The sequence below is a fragment of the Bubalus bubalis genome, chromosome 11 (assembly GCF_019923935.1).
Source record: "Bubalus bubalis isolate 160015118507 breed Murrah chromosome 11, NDDB_SH_1, whole genome shotgun sequence".
Classification (NCBI taxonomy): domain Eukaryota; kingdom Metazoa; phylum Chordata; class Mammalia; order Artiodactyla; family Bovidae; genus Bubalus; species Bubalus bubalis.
In genome coordinates, this window is record NC_059167.1 from 75,806,279 (window position 1) to 75,822,082 (window position 15,804).

Sequence of the window (15,804 nt, forward strand, 5' to 3'; positions counted from 1 at the left end):
GTAAGCCAGAAAGAAAAACACCAATAGAGTATATTAACGCATATATATGGAATTTAGAAAGATGGTAACGATAACCCTGTATGCGAGATAGCAAAAGAGACACAGATGTATAGAACAGTCTTTTGGGCTCTGTGGGAGAGGGAGAGGGTGGGATGATTTGGGAGAATGGCATTGAAATATGTATAATATCATATAAGAAATGAATCGCCAGTCCAGGTTCGATGCAAGATACAGGATGCTTGGGGCTGGTGCACTGGGATGACCCAGAGGGATGGTACGGGGAGGGAGGTGGGAGGTGGGGTTCAAGATGGGGAGCACATGTACACTGTGACGGATTCATGTTGATGTATGGCAAAACCAATACAATATTGTAAAGTAATTAACCTCCAATTAAAATAAATAAATTTAAATTAAAAATAAAAAAAACAAACAAAAAAATTAGGAAGTACAATATAAAGCCAGAACTCTGAAGAATTTGCCAAAAGTATTTGAAAGTAGCAGAATGGAGAAGACTGAAGTTCTAAGCTCAAAAGTTCTGAAAGGCAATACTGAAGTACCTGAATCTGTCAGACTGAGGAGATAAAGATATATTAGAATCATAAGCCAAATGTGGAAGGGTTATATCCATGGCACAGGATCAAACCTGAAGTGTACCAAGTCTTCTAAAAACTACAATGCAGATTCAAATAGGCTCAGTACTTGATCGGATTGAACGCCTTAACATTTTATGCCTCATAGAGGAAAGAGTAGATTATTTCTGAAGGAATTTATTATATCAGAGGTACATGATCTTTTATATACAGTGTATAAAAATAGAAAAAAGTAACTATGGAATATGCAAGAAGTGGGAACATGTGATTGATAATTAGAAGGAAATGAGTAGAGAAGCAGATCAAATGTGACTCAATTTGTGAAATTAGAAGAGAGCATAAAATAATTGATATAGTTAAAAGAGACACTAAGAAGTTGAAAAACTGAAAAAAAAATATGCAGAGAAACAGAATATCTAAGAAAGAACCAGTTGATTTTAGAAATGAAAAAGAAATGTATAATATTATGAATTTAAGAAGGCTTAAAAATGGACTGGACACAGCAGAAGAAAAAAATAAGTGGATTCAAGACAAATCAATAGATATTATCCAAAGTGAGTACAAATATATAAAAGAATAAGAAAATCAGAATATATGTGCATATATACATACACATATGAAAATAGCTGTTATTTTATTGAAGATTTATTCCTGAGATTCTCTATTGGAAATGTTACAAACTACACAGGACCATGTCATCTTTAGAAAGTAATATGGAATTGGTAGTATATCTAGATCCATGGATTTCATATAAATGGATGTAAACTTGTATAACATTTTGAGGAAGATTTCTGAAGAAAAGTTTTGTTTAATGTAGTAATGAATAATTTGCAAACCCTGAACATAATCTAGTTCTTACAGGCTATTTGAACACTTTGAACACTTCAGTGAATTAAAGGATTGCTGATTCCAGAGCTACTTTTTGACCTACTTGTATGATGAACTGCCTAACCCATTTATGAATAGGAAGGGAAAAGCAAATTCTCCAAAGGTTGTTAATATAGACATCTTTGTGTTTAATATGTATCTTTTAAAGAAATTATATTTTTGCAAATGACTAAAACATGATATTGAGGGAACAAGTCTCTCTCCAGATTATAATTATGATTCAACTTTCTTTCTGAATATGATTAGGAATACTTAATGATTGCTTTCATAGATATGTCTACAGAAGGTAATAGAATGTTAACTAATTGATAGACTAATTTATCATTTTGTATAGATAAATATAGCAATATAAGGCACTAACTTATTAAAGAAAACTTTAGAGAAGGTCTGTGTGAAATGCTCTATAAAAGAAATGCATAGAATAATAGAAAATTTTCAGATATGGTGTCAGTGTTGAAGTAACAAAAGAAAAGTAATAATTAATGTTAAAATTCTTATTAATTTAAAGTCATTCTTGAGAACAATAAAAATAATACTTATAAAGACTGGCCAAACTTCCTAAACAAAAACTCATTTTGACAATTCTGGAATACTAAAGAATTGACACAAAACTGTCATCAAGAGATATACATGATTTCCATATGTGCATTGGGGAACTCTTCCCAGTCTTAAGTAACAGAATAGGTGTGACTAATTTAAAGAACTCACAGAAAACATTCTGATAATTTGAGATGATGAAATACCAACAGAAATCCACAGTCTGTTATCATACTCTCTTAATGGCATTTCTAATCTCTTTATTTCTGAAAGTATAAATGATTGGATTTAGTAGTGATATGATGATCTCATAAAATACAGCAAGGAACTTGCCCACCCAAGTAGTGCTGAGTGGAAACAGATAGATGAAGATGCAAGGCCCAAAAATAACACGACCACCGTGATGTGGGTAGTGCAAGTGGAGAGAGCCTTGGATGCCCTGTGCATCGATTGATGCAGACAGTAAGCAGAATATAAGAGTAAAAGATCAGCAAAGAATGAAGCAGATGGTGGCCAAGTACCCTACTGTCAGCATTTATCAACATTTCAAGAATATCAGTGCCCATGCAAGCTAGCTTGATCACCAAATATCACAGAAAAAACTATCCAATTCTCTGGGTCCACAGAAAAGCAACTGTATAATTATAGCTAGTTGGTTTATTGAATGCACAAAGCCAATGATCCATGGTGTCATCACTAGCTGAATGCACATTTGTTTGTTCATGATGCTAGAGTAATGGAGTGGGTTGCAGATGGCCACATAACGGTCATAGGCCATAGACACAAGCAGCACCCCCCACAAAAAAAAAAAAGAGGAACAAAAACAATCTGACACATGCATACTCTAAAGGAGATGGTCTTGTTTGCTTTGAGAAAGTTTGAGGTCAGTTTAGGAGTAGTTACTGTTGAAAGCCATAGATCAATGAAAAAAAGATTGGCTAACAGGAAGTACATTGAGGAATGGAAATGAAGGTCAGCAGTAATTAGGAAAACAAAGAAGATGTTGCCCAAAATGGTGATTAAATAAAGTGAAGAAAATATCACTAGGAGGAAGGACTAGAGTTGTCATGAGTTACACAGCCCGAGAAAAATAAATTTAGGCACCACAAACTGGTTATTTCTTCCATTTATTCAGTTTATTCTAATTTTATCCGAAGAAAAGACATAAAAATATTTTTTCTGAATCAAGCAAGTTTCTTATTTATTGGTGATGGAAGCTTATCCTTACATAATCACTTTGGAAAAAAATTTGTGCTTTTCTTATGAAGCTCAATACTCACACATCCTATGGTCCCGCAATTTCAGTCCTATGTGTATGCTCAAGATAAATTCTAACAACTGTACATATAAAGATATTTATAATTATGCATATAAACAGGACAATGAAATATTATTCAGAATCATAACATATAAGATACAACTATATAAAATGACGGATATATAGCTTTTTGAGACACCATAATGAAGAAAAAAGAGGTTAGCCTAATTTTTGTAAAGTAAACAGCAATATAAAAATGCTGTATTTTGTAGGAACTTCTATATATAACTATCTATTAAAAATGATATAAGTAACTCCCAACTGTGGGAGGCTAAGGATCAGGAAGAGTGCGCACACATTATCAGCTGTATGATATTATTAACTGTTTAGGTCATATACTAGTCATGTTTTTATAGGTATAGTTTTATTATTGAATAAACAAGCATAAAAATTCAAAATGACCATTGAAAAAGATGTTGAATATACTATGAGTCAAGAATTATGATCAATTCAATGCTGTGGACCTGAGGTTTAGTCTGGGTTTACCCTCCCTGTTGTCTGTAATTGAAGCTATTGATGAGACTGTTTTTGTTTAAATCCACAGAATTATCAGGTACCAAGGATAAAAATAGAATTAGAAAGCTATAGATGTAGGAGGGGCTTTTAATTTTTTCCAGTGTGGTAAATAGAAATTTATTGAATATTTTCTTACTATGAACTGTGATCACTTTTGCACATTTCAGTGAAAAAGAAATAGATTGTAGGTGGTGTATGTTATATCAAAGAATAAAAGCATATGCCTGCTTTTTCACCTAATACTAGCTCAATAGGCTGTCAATGTTATTTTAGTTAAAATAGAAAGGGCAACATATTGCTGCTATATAAAACTATATTAATAATACTGTTAAAATAATTATAGAAAATAAGTATGTAATTTTAAACTCTAAGAGTATAGCTGTTAAATCAAATGAGTTAGAGCAGAATTCACAAAATAATCAAAAGTTAGGAAAATTAAAAATAAGAATTGAAAAAAATTTTCATTTTATTCTTTGAACTGCTAATTTTAAGGTCATGGGAAAACTAAACCTCCGTGTTTCTTGGTATCTCCCTGTCACTCTCTCTCTGAATACCTCTCATATGATAGAAATTTTCACCCACATTGTCTAAAATAATCTTCACAATAACCAATGAAATAAGTTACTATTCTGAGTTTGGCTCTCAGTGCAATCTGTTGGAGTTACAGAGTGAGAAATAGCATGACTAAGTGTAATCCCAATGTTCTCTGATGCCAGGCCTTCAACTGTGTTGTCATTCTTTCTCTCCTGCTCAGTTCCAAAAGTATAATTCCATTTCCAGGGTAACTATTAATTATTATAGGCTTTGAGAGATTTCTCTCCATAATCTCTATCAGATTCTTTCCAGAGTTAAATTAATAACTATCATTTTTCTCAATATTTGGAGATTTCTATTAATTACAGTTACATATCTGTGTCCAAAACACGATTTTCCTTAACTCAAAGGAAACTGTAGACCCTGATGATTGTGGTCTGTGACTACCTAAATATTACCTCAAAGAGGGCACCTCCATAGTTGTAAGACTCGGTAGCAGTTAATCATTTTGATGCTATAGGGAGTTCGGAAATTTCAAAATGTACCTTGGGGAAGAAACCCTTGATATTTCTGAAAGCTATGCAAAAATTCCAGACCATTCTAATTAGTGTACATGGAAATATGGCATTAAAAGACTGTCTTAAATATGACAGAGAAAGAGAAACAAGGGATAAGAAGTTTACAAAGTGTAGTGTAGAGAGTATCTCTACACTACACATAGTGTAGAGAGAAACCATTGGGTCACAAAGAGTCAGACACAAGTGAGCATACATGTACGCAAAGACAATATTATCAGATCAGATCAGATCAGTCGCTCAGTCGTGTCCGACTCTTTGCGACCCCATGAATCGCAGCACGCCAGGCCTCCCTGTCCATCACCAACTCACGGATTTCACTCAGACTCACGTCCATCGAGTCAGTGACGCCATCCAGCCATCTCATCCTCTGTCGTCCCCTTCTCCTCCTGCCCCCAATCCCTCCCAGCATCACAGTCTTTCCCAATGAGTCAACTCTTCGCATGAGGTGGCCAAAGTACTGGAGTTTCAGCTTTAGCATCATTCCTTCCAAAGAAATACCAGGGCTGATCTCCTTCAGAATGGACTGGTTGGAATCTCCTTGCAGTCCAAGGGACTCTCAAGAGTCTTCTCCAACACCACAGTTCAGAAGCATCAATTCTTCGGTGCTCAGCTTTCTTCACAGTCCAACTCTCACATCCATACATGACCACAGGAAAAACCATAGCCTTGACTAGATGAACCTTTGTTGGCAAAGTAATGTCTCTGCTTTTGAATATGCTATCTAGGTTGCTCATAACTTTCCTTCCAAGGAGTAAGCATCTTTTAATTTCATGGCTGCAGTCACCATCTGTAGTGATTTTGGAGCCCAGAAAAATGAAGTCTGCCACTGTTTCCACTGTTTCCCCATCTATTTCCCATGAAGTTATGGGACCGGATGCCATGATCTTCGTTTTCTAAATGTTGAGCTTTAAGCCAACTTTTTCACTCTCCACTTTCACTTTCATCAAGAGGCTTTTTAGTTCCTCTTCACTTTCTGCCATAAGGGTGGTGTCACCTGCATATCTGAGGTTATTGATATTTCTCCCGGCAATCTTGATTCCAGCTTGTGTTTCTTCCAGTCCAGCGTTTCTCATGATGTACTCTGCATAGAAGTTAAATAAACAGGGTGACAATATACAGCCTTGACGAACTCCTTTTCCTATTTGGAACCAGTCTGTTGTTCTATGTCCAGTTCTAACTGCTGCTTCCTGGGCTGCATACAGATTTCTCAAAAGGCAGATCAGGTGGTCTGGTATTCCCATCTCTTTCAGAATTTTCCACAGTTGATTGTGATCCACACAGTCAAAGGCTTTGGCATAGTCAATAAAGCAGAAATAGATGTTTTTCTGGAACTCTTTTGCTTTTTCCATGATCCAGCGGATGTTGGCAATTTGATCTCTGGTTCCTCTGCCTTTTTTAAAAGCAGCTTGAACATCAGGAAGTTCATGGTTCACATATTGCTGAAGCCTGGCTTGGAGAATTTTGAGCATTACTTTACTAGCATGTGAGAAGAGTGCAATTGTGCAGTACTTTGAGCATTCTTTGGCATTGCCTTTCTTAGGGATTGGAAAGAAAACTGACCTTTTCCACTCCTGTGTCCACTGCTGAGTTTTCCAAATTTGCTGGCATATTGAGTGCAGCACTTTCACAGCATCATCTTTCAGGATTTGGAATAGCTCAACTGGAATTCCATCACCTCCACTGGCTTTGTTCGTAGTGATTCTTCCTAAGGCCCACTTGACTTCACATTCCAGGATGTCTGGCTCTAGGTCAGTGATCACACCATCGTGATTATCTGGGTCATGAAGCTCTTTTTTGTACAGTTCTTCTGTGTATTCTTGCCATCTCTTCTTAATATCTTCTTCTTCTGTTAGGTCCATACTATTTCTGTCCTTTATCGAGCTCATCTTTGCATGAAATGTTCCTTTGGTATCTCTGATTTTCTTGAAGAGATCCCTAGTCTTTCCCATTCTGTTGTTTTCCTCTATTTCTTTGTATTGATTGCTGAAGAAGGCTTTCTTATCTCTTCTTGCTATTCTTTGGAACTCTGCATTCACATGTTTATATCTTTCATTTTTTCCTTTGCTTTTCCCTTCTCTTCTTTTCACAGCTATTTGTAAGGCCTCCCCAGACAGCCATTATGCTTTTTTGCATTTCTTTTCTATGGGAATGGTCTTGATCCCTGTCTCCTGTAGAATGTCACGAACCTCATTCCATAGTTCATCAGGCACTCTATCTATCAGATCTAGGCCCTTAAATCTATTTCTCACTTCCACTGTATAATCATAAGGGATTTAATTTAGGTCATACCTGAATGGTCTAGTGGTTTTCCCTACTTTCTTCAACATAAGTCTGAATTTGGCAATAAGGAGTTCATGGTCTGAGCCATAGTCAGCTCCTGGTCTTGTTTTTGCTGACTGTATAGAGCTTCTCCATCTTTGGCTGCAAAGAATATAATCAATCTGATTTCGGTGTTGACCGTCTGGTGATGTCCATGTATAGAGTCTTCTCTTGTGTTGTTGGAAGAGGGTGTTTGTTATGACCAGTGCATTTTCTTGGCAAAACTCTATTAGTTTTTGCCCTGCTTCATTTCGTATTCCAAGGCCAAATTTGCCTGTTACTCCAGGTGTTTCTTGACTTCCTACTTTTGCATTCCAGTCCCCTCTAATGAAAAGAACATCTTTTTTTGGGTGTTAGTTCTAAAAGGTCTCGTAGGTCTTCATAGAACCGTTCAACTTCAGCTTCTTCAGAGTTACTGGTTGGGGAATAGACTTGGATTACTGTGATATTGAATGGTTTACCTTGGAAATGAACAGAGATCATTCTGTCGTTTTTGAGATTGTATCTAAGTACTGCATTTCAGACTCTTTTGTTGACCATGATGGCCACTCCATTTCTTCTGAGGGATTCCTGCCCACAGTAGTAGATATAATGGTCATCTGAGTTAAATTCACCCATTCCAGTCCATTTCATTTCGCTGATTCCTTGAATGTCGACATTCACTCTTGCCATCTCTTGTTTGACCACTTCTAATTTGCTTTGAATCATGGATCTGACATTCCAGGTTCCTATGCAATATTGCTCTTTACAGCATCGGACCTTGCTTCTATCACCAGTCACATCCACAGCTGGGTATTGTTTTTGCTTTGGCTCCATCCCTTCATTCTTTCTGGAGTTATTTCTCCCCTGATCTCCAGTAGCATATTGGGCACCTACTGACCTGGGGAGTTTCTCTTTCAGTATCCTATCATTTTGCCTTTTCATACTGTTCATGGGGTTCTTAAGGCAAGAATACTGAAGTGGTTTGCCATTTCCTTCTCCAGTGGATCACATTCTGTCAAATCTTTCCCCATGACCCGCCCATCTTGGGTTGCCCCACGGGCATGGCTTAGTTTCATTGAGTTAGACAAGGCTGTGGTCTTAGTGTGATTAGATTGACTAGTTTTCTGTGCGTATGGTTTCAGTGTGTTTGCCTTCTGATGCCCTCTTGCAACACCTACCATCTTATTTGGGTTTCTCTTACCTTGGGCATGGGGTATCTCTTCATGGCTGCTCCAGCAAAGCACAGCCATTGCTCCTTACCTTGGACGAGGGGTATCTCCTCACTGCTGCCCTTCCTGACCTTCAATGTGGGATAGCTCCTCTAGGCCCTCCTGCGCCCACGCAGCCACGGCTCCGGGTAAGTCCTCTTGTCGCGCTCCTGGCCTCGGGCGTGGGTTGCTCCTCCCGGCTGCTGCCCCTGGCCTTGGGCGTGGGGTAGCTCCTCCCGGCCGTTGCCCCTATTCTTCAAAATATTGTAAGGGAGGCTTACCTTTTATTTCATTTATACAATATTATATGATTTAGTTAAAGACAAGAGTCCAACACTTTAGTGATCTGAGAAGGAAATATGATAACGTGTCTATCCGTCCATGGCTGTTACATTTTTTTCATCAGAAGAATACAATTATTCACGTATTGGTGACTATGGTTTCAGTTTCTTTTCTATGCAGTTACATACTTACATGTGCACAGTTCTCTCTCTATATATATACATGTGTGGTGGAGATTTTTCCTTTGAGATATAGAGCATGGAAGAATATTTTAAATTCAATTAATTTTGGTTATTAGGGTGATGGTGGCCTCATAGAATGAGTTTGGAAGTTTACCTTCCTCTGACAAAAATGCCACAAAAAAAAGAAAACTACAGGCCAATATCACTGATGAACATAGATGCAAAAATCCTTAACAAAATTCTAGCAATAAGAATCCAACAACACATTAAAAAGATCATTCACCATGACCAAGTAGGCATTATCCCAGGGATGCAAGGATTCTTCAATATCTGCAAATCAATCAATGTAATACACCACATTAACAAATTGAAACTTAAAAGCCATATGATTATCTCAATAGATGCAGAGAAAGCCTTTGACAAAATCCAACATCCATTTATGATAAAAAAAAAACTCTCTAGAAAGCAGGAATAGAAGGAACATACCTCAACATAATAAAAGCTATATACGACAAAGCCACAGCAAACATTATCCTCAATGGTGAAAAATTGAAAGTATTTCCCCTAAAGTCAGGAACAAGACAAGGGTGCCCACTCTCACCACTATTCAACATAGTTTTGGAAGTTTTAGCCACAGCAATCAGAGCAGAAAAAGGAATAAAAGGAATCCAAATTGGAAAAGAAGTAAAACTCTCACTGTTTGCAGATGACATGATCCTCTACACAGAAAACCCTAAAGACTCCACCAGAAAATTACTAGAGCCAATCAATGAATATAGTAAAGTTGCAGAATATAAATTCAACACACAGAAATCCCTTGCATTCCTATACACGAATAATGAGAAAATAGAAAGAGAAATTAAGGAAACAATTCCATTCACCATTGCAATGAAAATAATAAAATATTTAGGAATATATCTATCTAAAGAAACAAATGACCTATATATAGAAAACTATAAAACACTGGTGAAAGAAATCAAATAGGATGCTAATAGATGGAGAAATATACCGTGTTCACGGATCAGAAGAATCAATATAGTGAAAATGAATATAATACCCAAAGCAATCTATAGATTCAATGCAATCCCTATCAAGCTACCAATGGTATTTTTCAAAGAACTAGAACAAATAATTTCACAATTTGTATGGAAATACAAAAAAACCTCAATAGCCAAAGCAATCTTGAGAAAGAAGAATAGAACTGGAGAAATCAACCTGCCTGACTTCAGGTTCTACTACAAAGCCACAGTCATCAAGACAGTATGATACTGTCACAAAGACAGAAATATAGATCAATGGAACAAAATAGAAAGCCCAGAGATAAATCCACACACCTATGGACACCTATCTTCGACAAAGGAGGTAAGAATATCAATGGAGAAAAGACAATCTCTTTAACAAGTCGTGCTGGGAAAACTGGTCAACCACTTGTAAAAGAATGAAACTAGAACACTTTCTAACACCTTACACAAAAATAAACTCAAAATGGATTAAAGATCTAAACATAAGACCAGAAACTATAAAACTCCTAGAGGAGAACATAGACAAAACACTCTCCGACATAAATCACAGCAGGATCCTCTATGACCCACCTCCCAGAATATTGGAAATAAAAGCAAAAATAGGCAAATAGGACCTAATTAAAATTAAAAGTTTCTGCACAACAAAGGAAACTATAAGCGAGGTGAAAAGACAGCCTTCAGAATGGGAGAAAATAATAGCAAATGAAGCAACTGACAAAGAATTAATCTCAAACATGTATAAGTACTCCTGCAGCTCAATTCCAGAAAAATAAATGACCCAATTAAAAAATGGGCCAAAGAACTAAATAGACATTTCTCCAAAGAAGACATACAGATGGCTAACAAACACATGAAAAGATGCTCAACATCACTCATTATCAGAGAAATGCAAATCGAAACCACAATGAGGTACCATTTCATGCCAGTCAGAATGGCTGCGATACAAAAGTCTACAAGCCATAAATGCTGGGGAGAGTGTGGAGAAAAGGGAACCCTCTTACACTGTTGGTGGGAATGCAAACTAGTTACAGCCACTATGGAGAACAGTGTGGAGATTCCTTAAAAACCTGGAAATAGAACTGCCATATGACCCAGCAATCCCACTGCTGGGCATACACACTGAGGAAACCAGAATGAAAGAGACACATGTACCCCCAATGTTCATCGTAGCACTGTTTATAATAGCCAGGACATGGAAGCAACCTAGATGCCCATCAGCAGTCGAATGGATAAGAAAGCCTTGGTACATATACACAATGGAGTATTACTCAGCCATTAAAAAGAATACATTTGAATTAGTTCTAATGAGGTGGATGAAACTGGAGCCTATTATATAGGGTGAAGTAAGCCAGAAAAAAAAAAAACCACCAATACAGTATACTAACGCATATATACGAAATTTAGAAAGATGGTAACGATAACCCTGTATGCGAGACAGCAGAAGAGACGAAGATGTACAGAACAGTCTTTTGGACTCTGTGGGAGAGGGCGAGGGTGGGATGATTTGGGAGAATGGCACTGAAACATGTATAATATCATATGTGAAATGAATCGCCAGTCCAGGTTCGATGCAGGATATAGGATGCTCGGGGTTGGTGCAGTGGGATGACCCAGAGGGATGGTATGGGGAGGGAGATGGGAGGGGGGTTCAGGATGGGGAACTCGTGTACACCCGTGATGGATTCATGTTGATGTATGGCAAAACCAATACAATATTGTAAATTAAAAATATCAATTAATTAAAATAATATGCTCAAATATTTCATTCAATGTAAATGGTTGTTTTAGAGAAATCAAGAAAATTAGAGAAAATGTATTCAACTGCACATTTTTAGTGTTTCTTTCACACTTTGGGAATGAATGGCAGTGTTTGGAAAGCAGACATGCAAAGAATGAAGTAGAAGAGTGAGATTATTACACTTGACATTAACTATGTAGATAGTGTCAGTGATATCAGTCCACCACTAGTCAACTCAGCTGATGATCAGGCATAGGAGGGTCTTCTGTCTCGACACACTGGAGACAGTGAAAAGTTAGGTGCTTGTCAGGGGATCCTGAATTCATGGGAATGAATGAATATGTGAAACACAGGAGATTTTAGTGTAATGAAAGTCTTTATGATAACTGTAATTTAGAATATATTGTCTTAGGCATTTGCCGTGTCTTCTGTGAGGGCCTAAATGCAATGACACTCTAGAAACAATGAGCACATGTTTATTTCTAATTCCATTATCTGTAAATGGAATCAGGGATCTTTGGAGATAGGGCTATTTTTGGAATAGGAAATTAAGATACAAGATAATCTGGGAGCATCTTTTAGTCCCAGAGAATAAGGAAATGTTCAAACATACATAAACTCACAAAATTTGATGTGGCTATACATCAAAGAAGGAGAAGGCAATGGCACCCCACTCCAATACTCTTGCCTGGAAAATCCCATGGATGGAGGAGCCTGGTAGGCTACAGTCCATGGGGTCGCTGAGAGTCGGACATGACTGAGCGACTTCACTTTCACTTTTCACTTTCATGTATTGGAGAAGGAAATGTCAACCCACTCCAGTGTTCTTGCCTGAAGAATCCCAGGAAAGGGGGAGCTTGGTGGGCTGCTGTCTATGGGGTCACACAGAGTCGGACATGACTGAAGTGACTTAGCATAGCATAGCATACATCAAAGAGGCTTCAGAGCCAAATGAAAATGTTCCCAATAGCAGTGTTTGATTATAATCCAGATTATAAAATAAACATCCATGATTTCATATGAATATAAATGATTGAATAAATTAGTGCATGGGGTAGCAAAGTAATCACTCATGCAGGAGAATTAGAGATAAATTGTGTAGCACACTACCCTAATCAAGGGGAACGTAGCTACTCATTCCTTAAATGTGGGCTGAGTATAGTGAGTTTTCTCAAAATACAGTGTGGATAGTACGGAAAGTAAATCTACAGTGAGGGAACCTGACATTTCAGGCAAATGATCAAGGTCAACATCAGCAGACATAAATCATGGTGATGGTATAGACACTTGATGGGAGGTGTTAAAAAAGGCAGATCACCTGTGGTGTGCATCCCCTGAACCCCTAATTTTGGTGTAATCATGAGAAAATGCCAAATACATTTCAGTGGGGTGATACCCCTCTTACTTTGCCCTTCCTCACAAAGTTGAACAGAATTATCATAAAACTCATCAATTCTGCGCCTAGTCTATAACCCCAAAGAATTAAAAACAAGTATTAAAATCGCATACATGACTATCTAGAACTATTCACAATGGGCAAAGGTGTTCATCCAAATGTTTATCCGCTGATGAATGGATTGACCAATGTGGTAATCCATACAAAGGAATACTATTCAGACACAGACACATATCAGATACACATTTCAATATGGATAAAAATAGTTTGGAACTAGGTCGAAGTGATGAGCCCACAATATAATAAATGCCTAAATGCCATTGGTTTGTAGCTCTCAAATGCTTGATTTTACATTATGTTAATTTATCTTGATAACATAAAATGTAACACTAAAAAGATAAACTAGTAAATATTATTTTCCACATTGAATTAAGGTTTTAGTTATCAACTTTTTTTAGCTTTTATTTTTTTTAAACATACTTGGATAATGTGTATTTTGATGTACAAGAGAATGCTACAATTCTAACACTAAGATTTTCTTCATTTCTTTCTAGGCTGAATGTTATGTAGAAATTAGTCTAAATTTTTGTAAAATGAGAATAATAGCAGTTTAACAAAAAGAATTTTAGTACAATATGTTGAAATGTAGCTCTTATAATAATGTTAAATTTTAGATGAATGGTGATATTTGATCTTCTGTGTGTACACATTGCTTTTCTGAGCAGTATTATAGAGTTAGAGATATTCAGTATGTCCAAAGTTAGTTAGTTAATGAATAAAAAAATCACAGTGCTGAATGTCAAGGTACACAAATTATTTCCCCTTAACTGAGAAGTCACAGTCTTATTTCTCATCAAGTGAGGAAGAATATGGGATTTCCATCTCACTTTTTGGTTAGATATAATAAATGAGATCATATATGTATTATTCTCAGAAAAGTGAAAAGCTTAATAGACTTCTGAACTTCTTTTTAATACATCATGGCATTGATCTAGAAAAGAAGCAGCATAGCTAGGGAATGAATTCATAAACTTTGACATCAGAATATTATTTCACTTGAATATTCATTTTGGCTTTAGTATTCTGACCTTTGCCAACATATTTACTTCTGTTTTTAAGATATTATCATGGCCAAAATGGGATTGGTAATTATATCAATGAGGTAAAAGCAGGGATAGGGTTTCTAGGAATATTGCATGAATATGTTTCCATTAGAATTTGAAATAATTTTTACTAATGAGTATGTTAATTAGTAACTGAACTGATGTTAATAGGTATTCCTTTTTCACTAGTATTGTTCTAAATGATATTGATCAGTAGGTATTAAAATTTTAGGAGATGCTGAGTTTCCTTGAATGTATGTTGTTGTCACAGTTTATTAATCATAGCTTCCTTTTATTCACATTTACTTTTAAAATGAAGCTTCTAATATTTTTTCTTCTCTTAATGACATGGGAATTCAAGGTAGAGATCTCATAATAAACGGCCTGGGGACTCAGGTCACTGAGTCATCAAAGGGCCAGCCAAAAGTGCTCTTAGAGCTGGAGCAGTTGTGAGGAGTACTAACCACAGAGATCAAAGAGGGAAACACTTCTTAAGAGGTTTATTTATAGTGAAAATATTGTTTTCTGGGGCCTTTTTGGGGGGACTGAGTTCAGGTAAGTGGGAACAGTATAATTTAAGTGAATAGCCTTTTAAAATTACCAGCTGCTTTCCCTCTATGGGCAAAGTATAGCAACTCTGCTACAACATTTCAAAAATTCTCCCCCCTCCACCCCACCACTTTGCCTCCCACTCTCTCTTATCTCTATTTCTGTTTTTCAATTCAACATACATTTGTTGAACCTTGTTGAACCTATACAACAAGTGCCAGTCTTTCCAAGGGAAAGTTTTACTTTTCAGATTGCAAGAAGCTCTTCATGTGCCTGGATTGTATCTGAATTTACAGGGAAATTTTTAGATCTGGATTATATTTCACTTAAACCAGGAAGGACCTTGGGAATTGGTTTTGATGTGAATCATCTTTGACCTGTCATTTTTTTCATGGCAATTTCTATAATGAAAATTGCTTTTTAATTCTACTGGCATTAGTTTTCAATGAGAATAACATAAAAAACCAGTGTGTTTACCAAGAAACTATTATCAATTTTCAAGGTATATGCACATGCACGCCCACAGCCATCCAACCCCTTGTGTTCTCTCCCAAATTCACACGATTTTGTATGGTCAGGGTTTACGACTAAGACATAGTCCCTGCTCTCAAGAAGCTCATACCCTTTGCAGAGGAGACAGAGAAACTAGTCAATTGTAAATTATACTGTCATGAAAAAGTTATCATGAGAACCTCACAAGTAAGATGTGATAGCATGGTGGAGGAATATCTCATGTAGACTGGAGGAGAGAGGTGGGTATCACTGAGTAATAACTGACAGAAATTTTAGAACAAGAAGTAATTGGCCAAGGGAAAAATGTAGGGAAAACTATAGGGCAGAACAAAAGTATGGATAACCTTCATATCAACGAAAGAACGATTGTCCTAGTAGTTCAAGAGATTTGTGAGGTGGAGTTGTGAGATTAGAGGCTGGGAAAATGGGTTGTAGACTGTTGCATTATGTGCCTCGCTGAGGCATTGTAAAGAGAGGAGTTACTGAGAGTTTGTAATTGGTCAGCAGGCAAAAAAGACTCAGGAACAACTCCTAAGGTATGCTGTTCTG

General features: G+C 36.7%; 1 pseudogene; it reads right to left on the reverse strand.

Annotated features, from left to right (window-relative positions):
* Positions 1–1,923: 1,923 nt before the first annotated feature.
* LOC102398339 lies at positions 1,924–4,861 on the reverse strand (annotated as a pseudogene).
* Between the last annotated feature and the right edge of the window lie 10,943 nt (positions 4,862–15,804).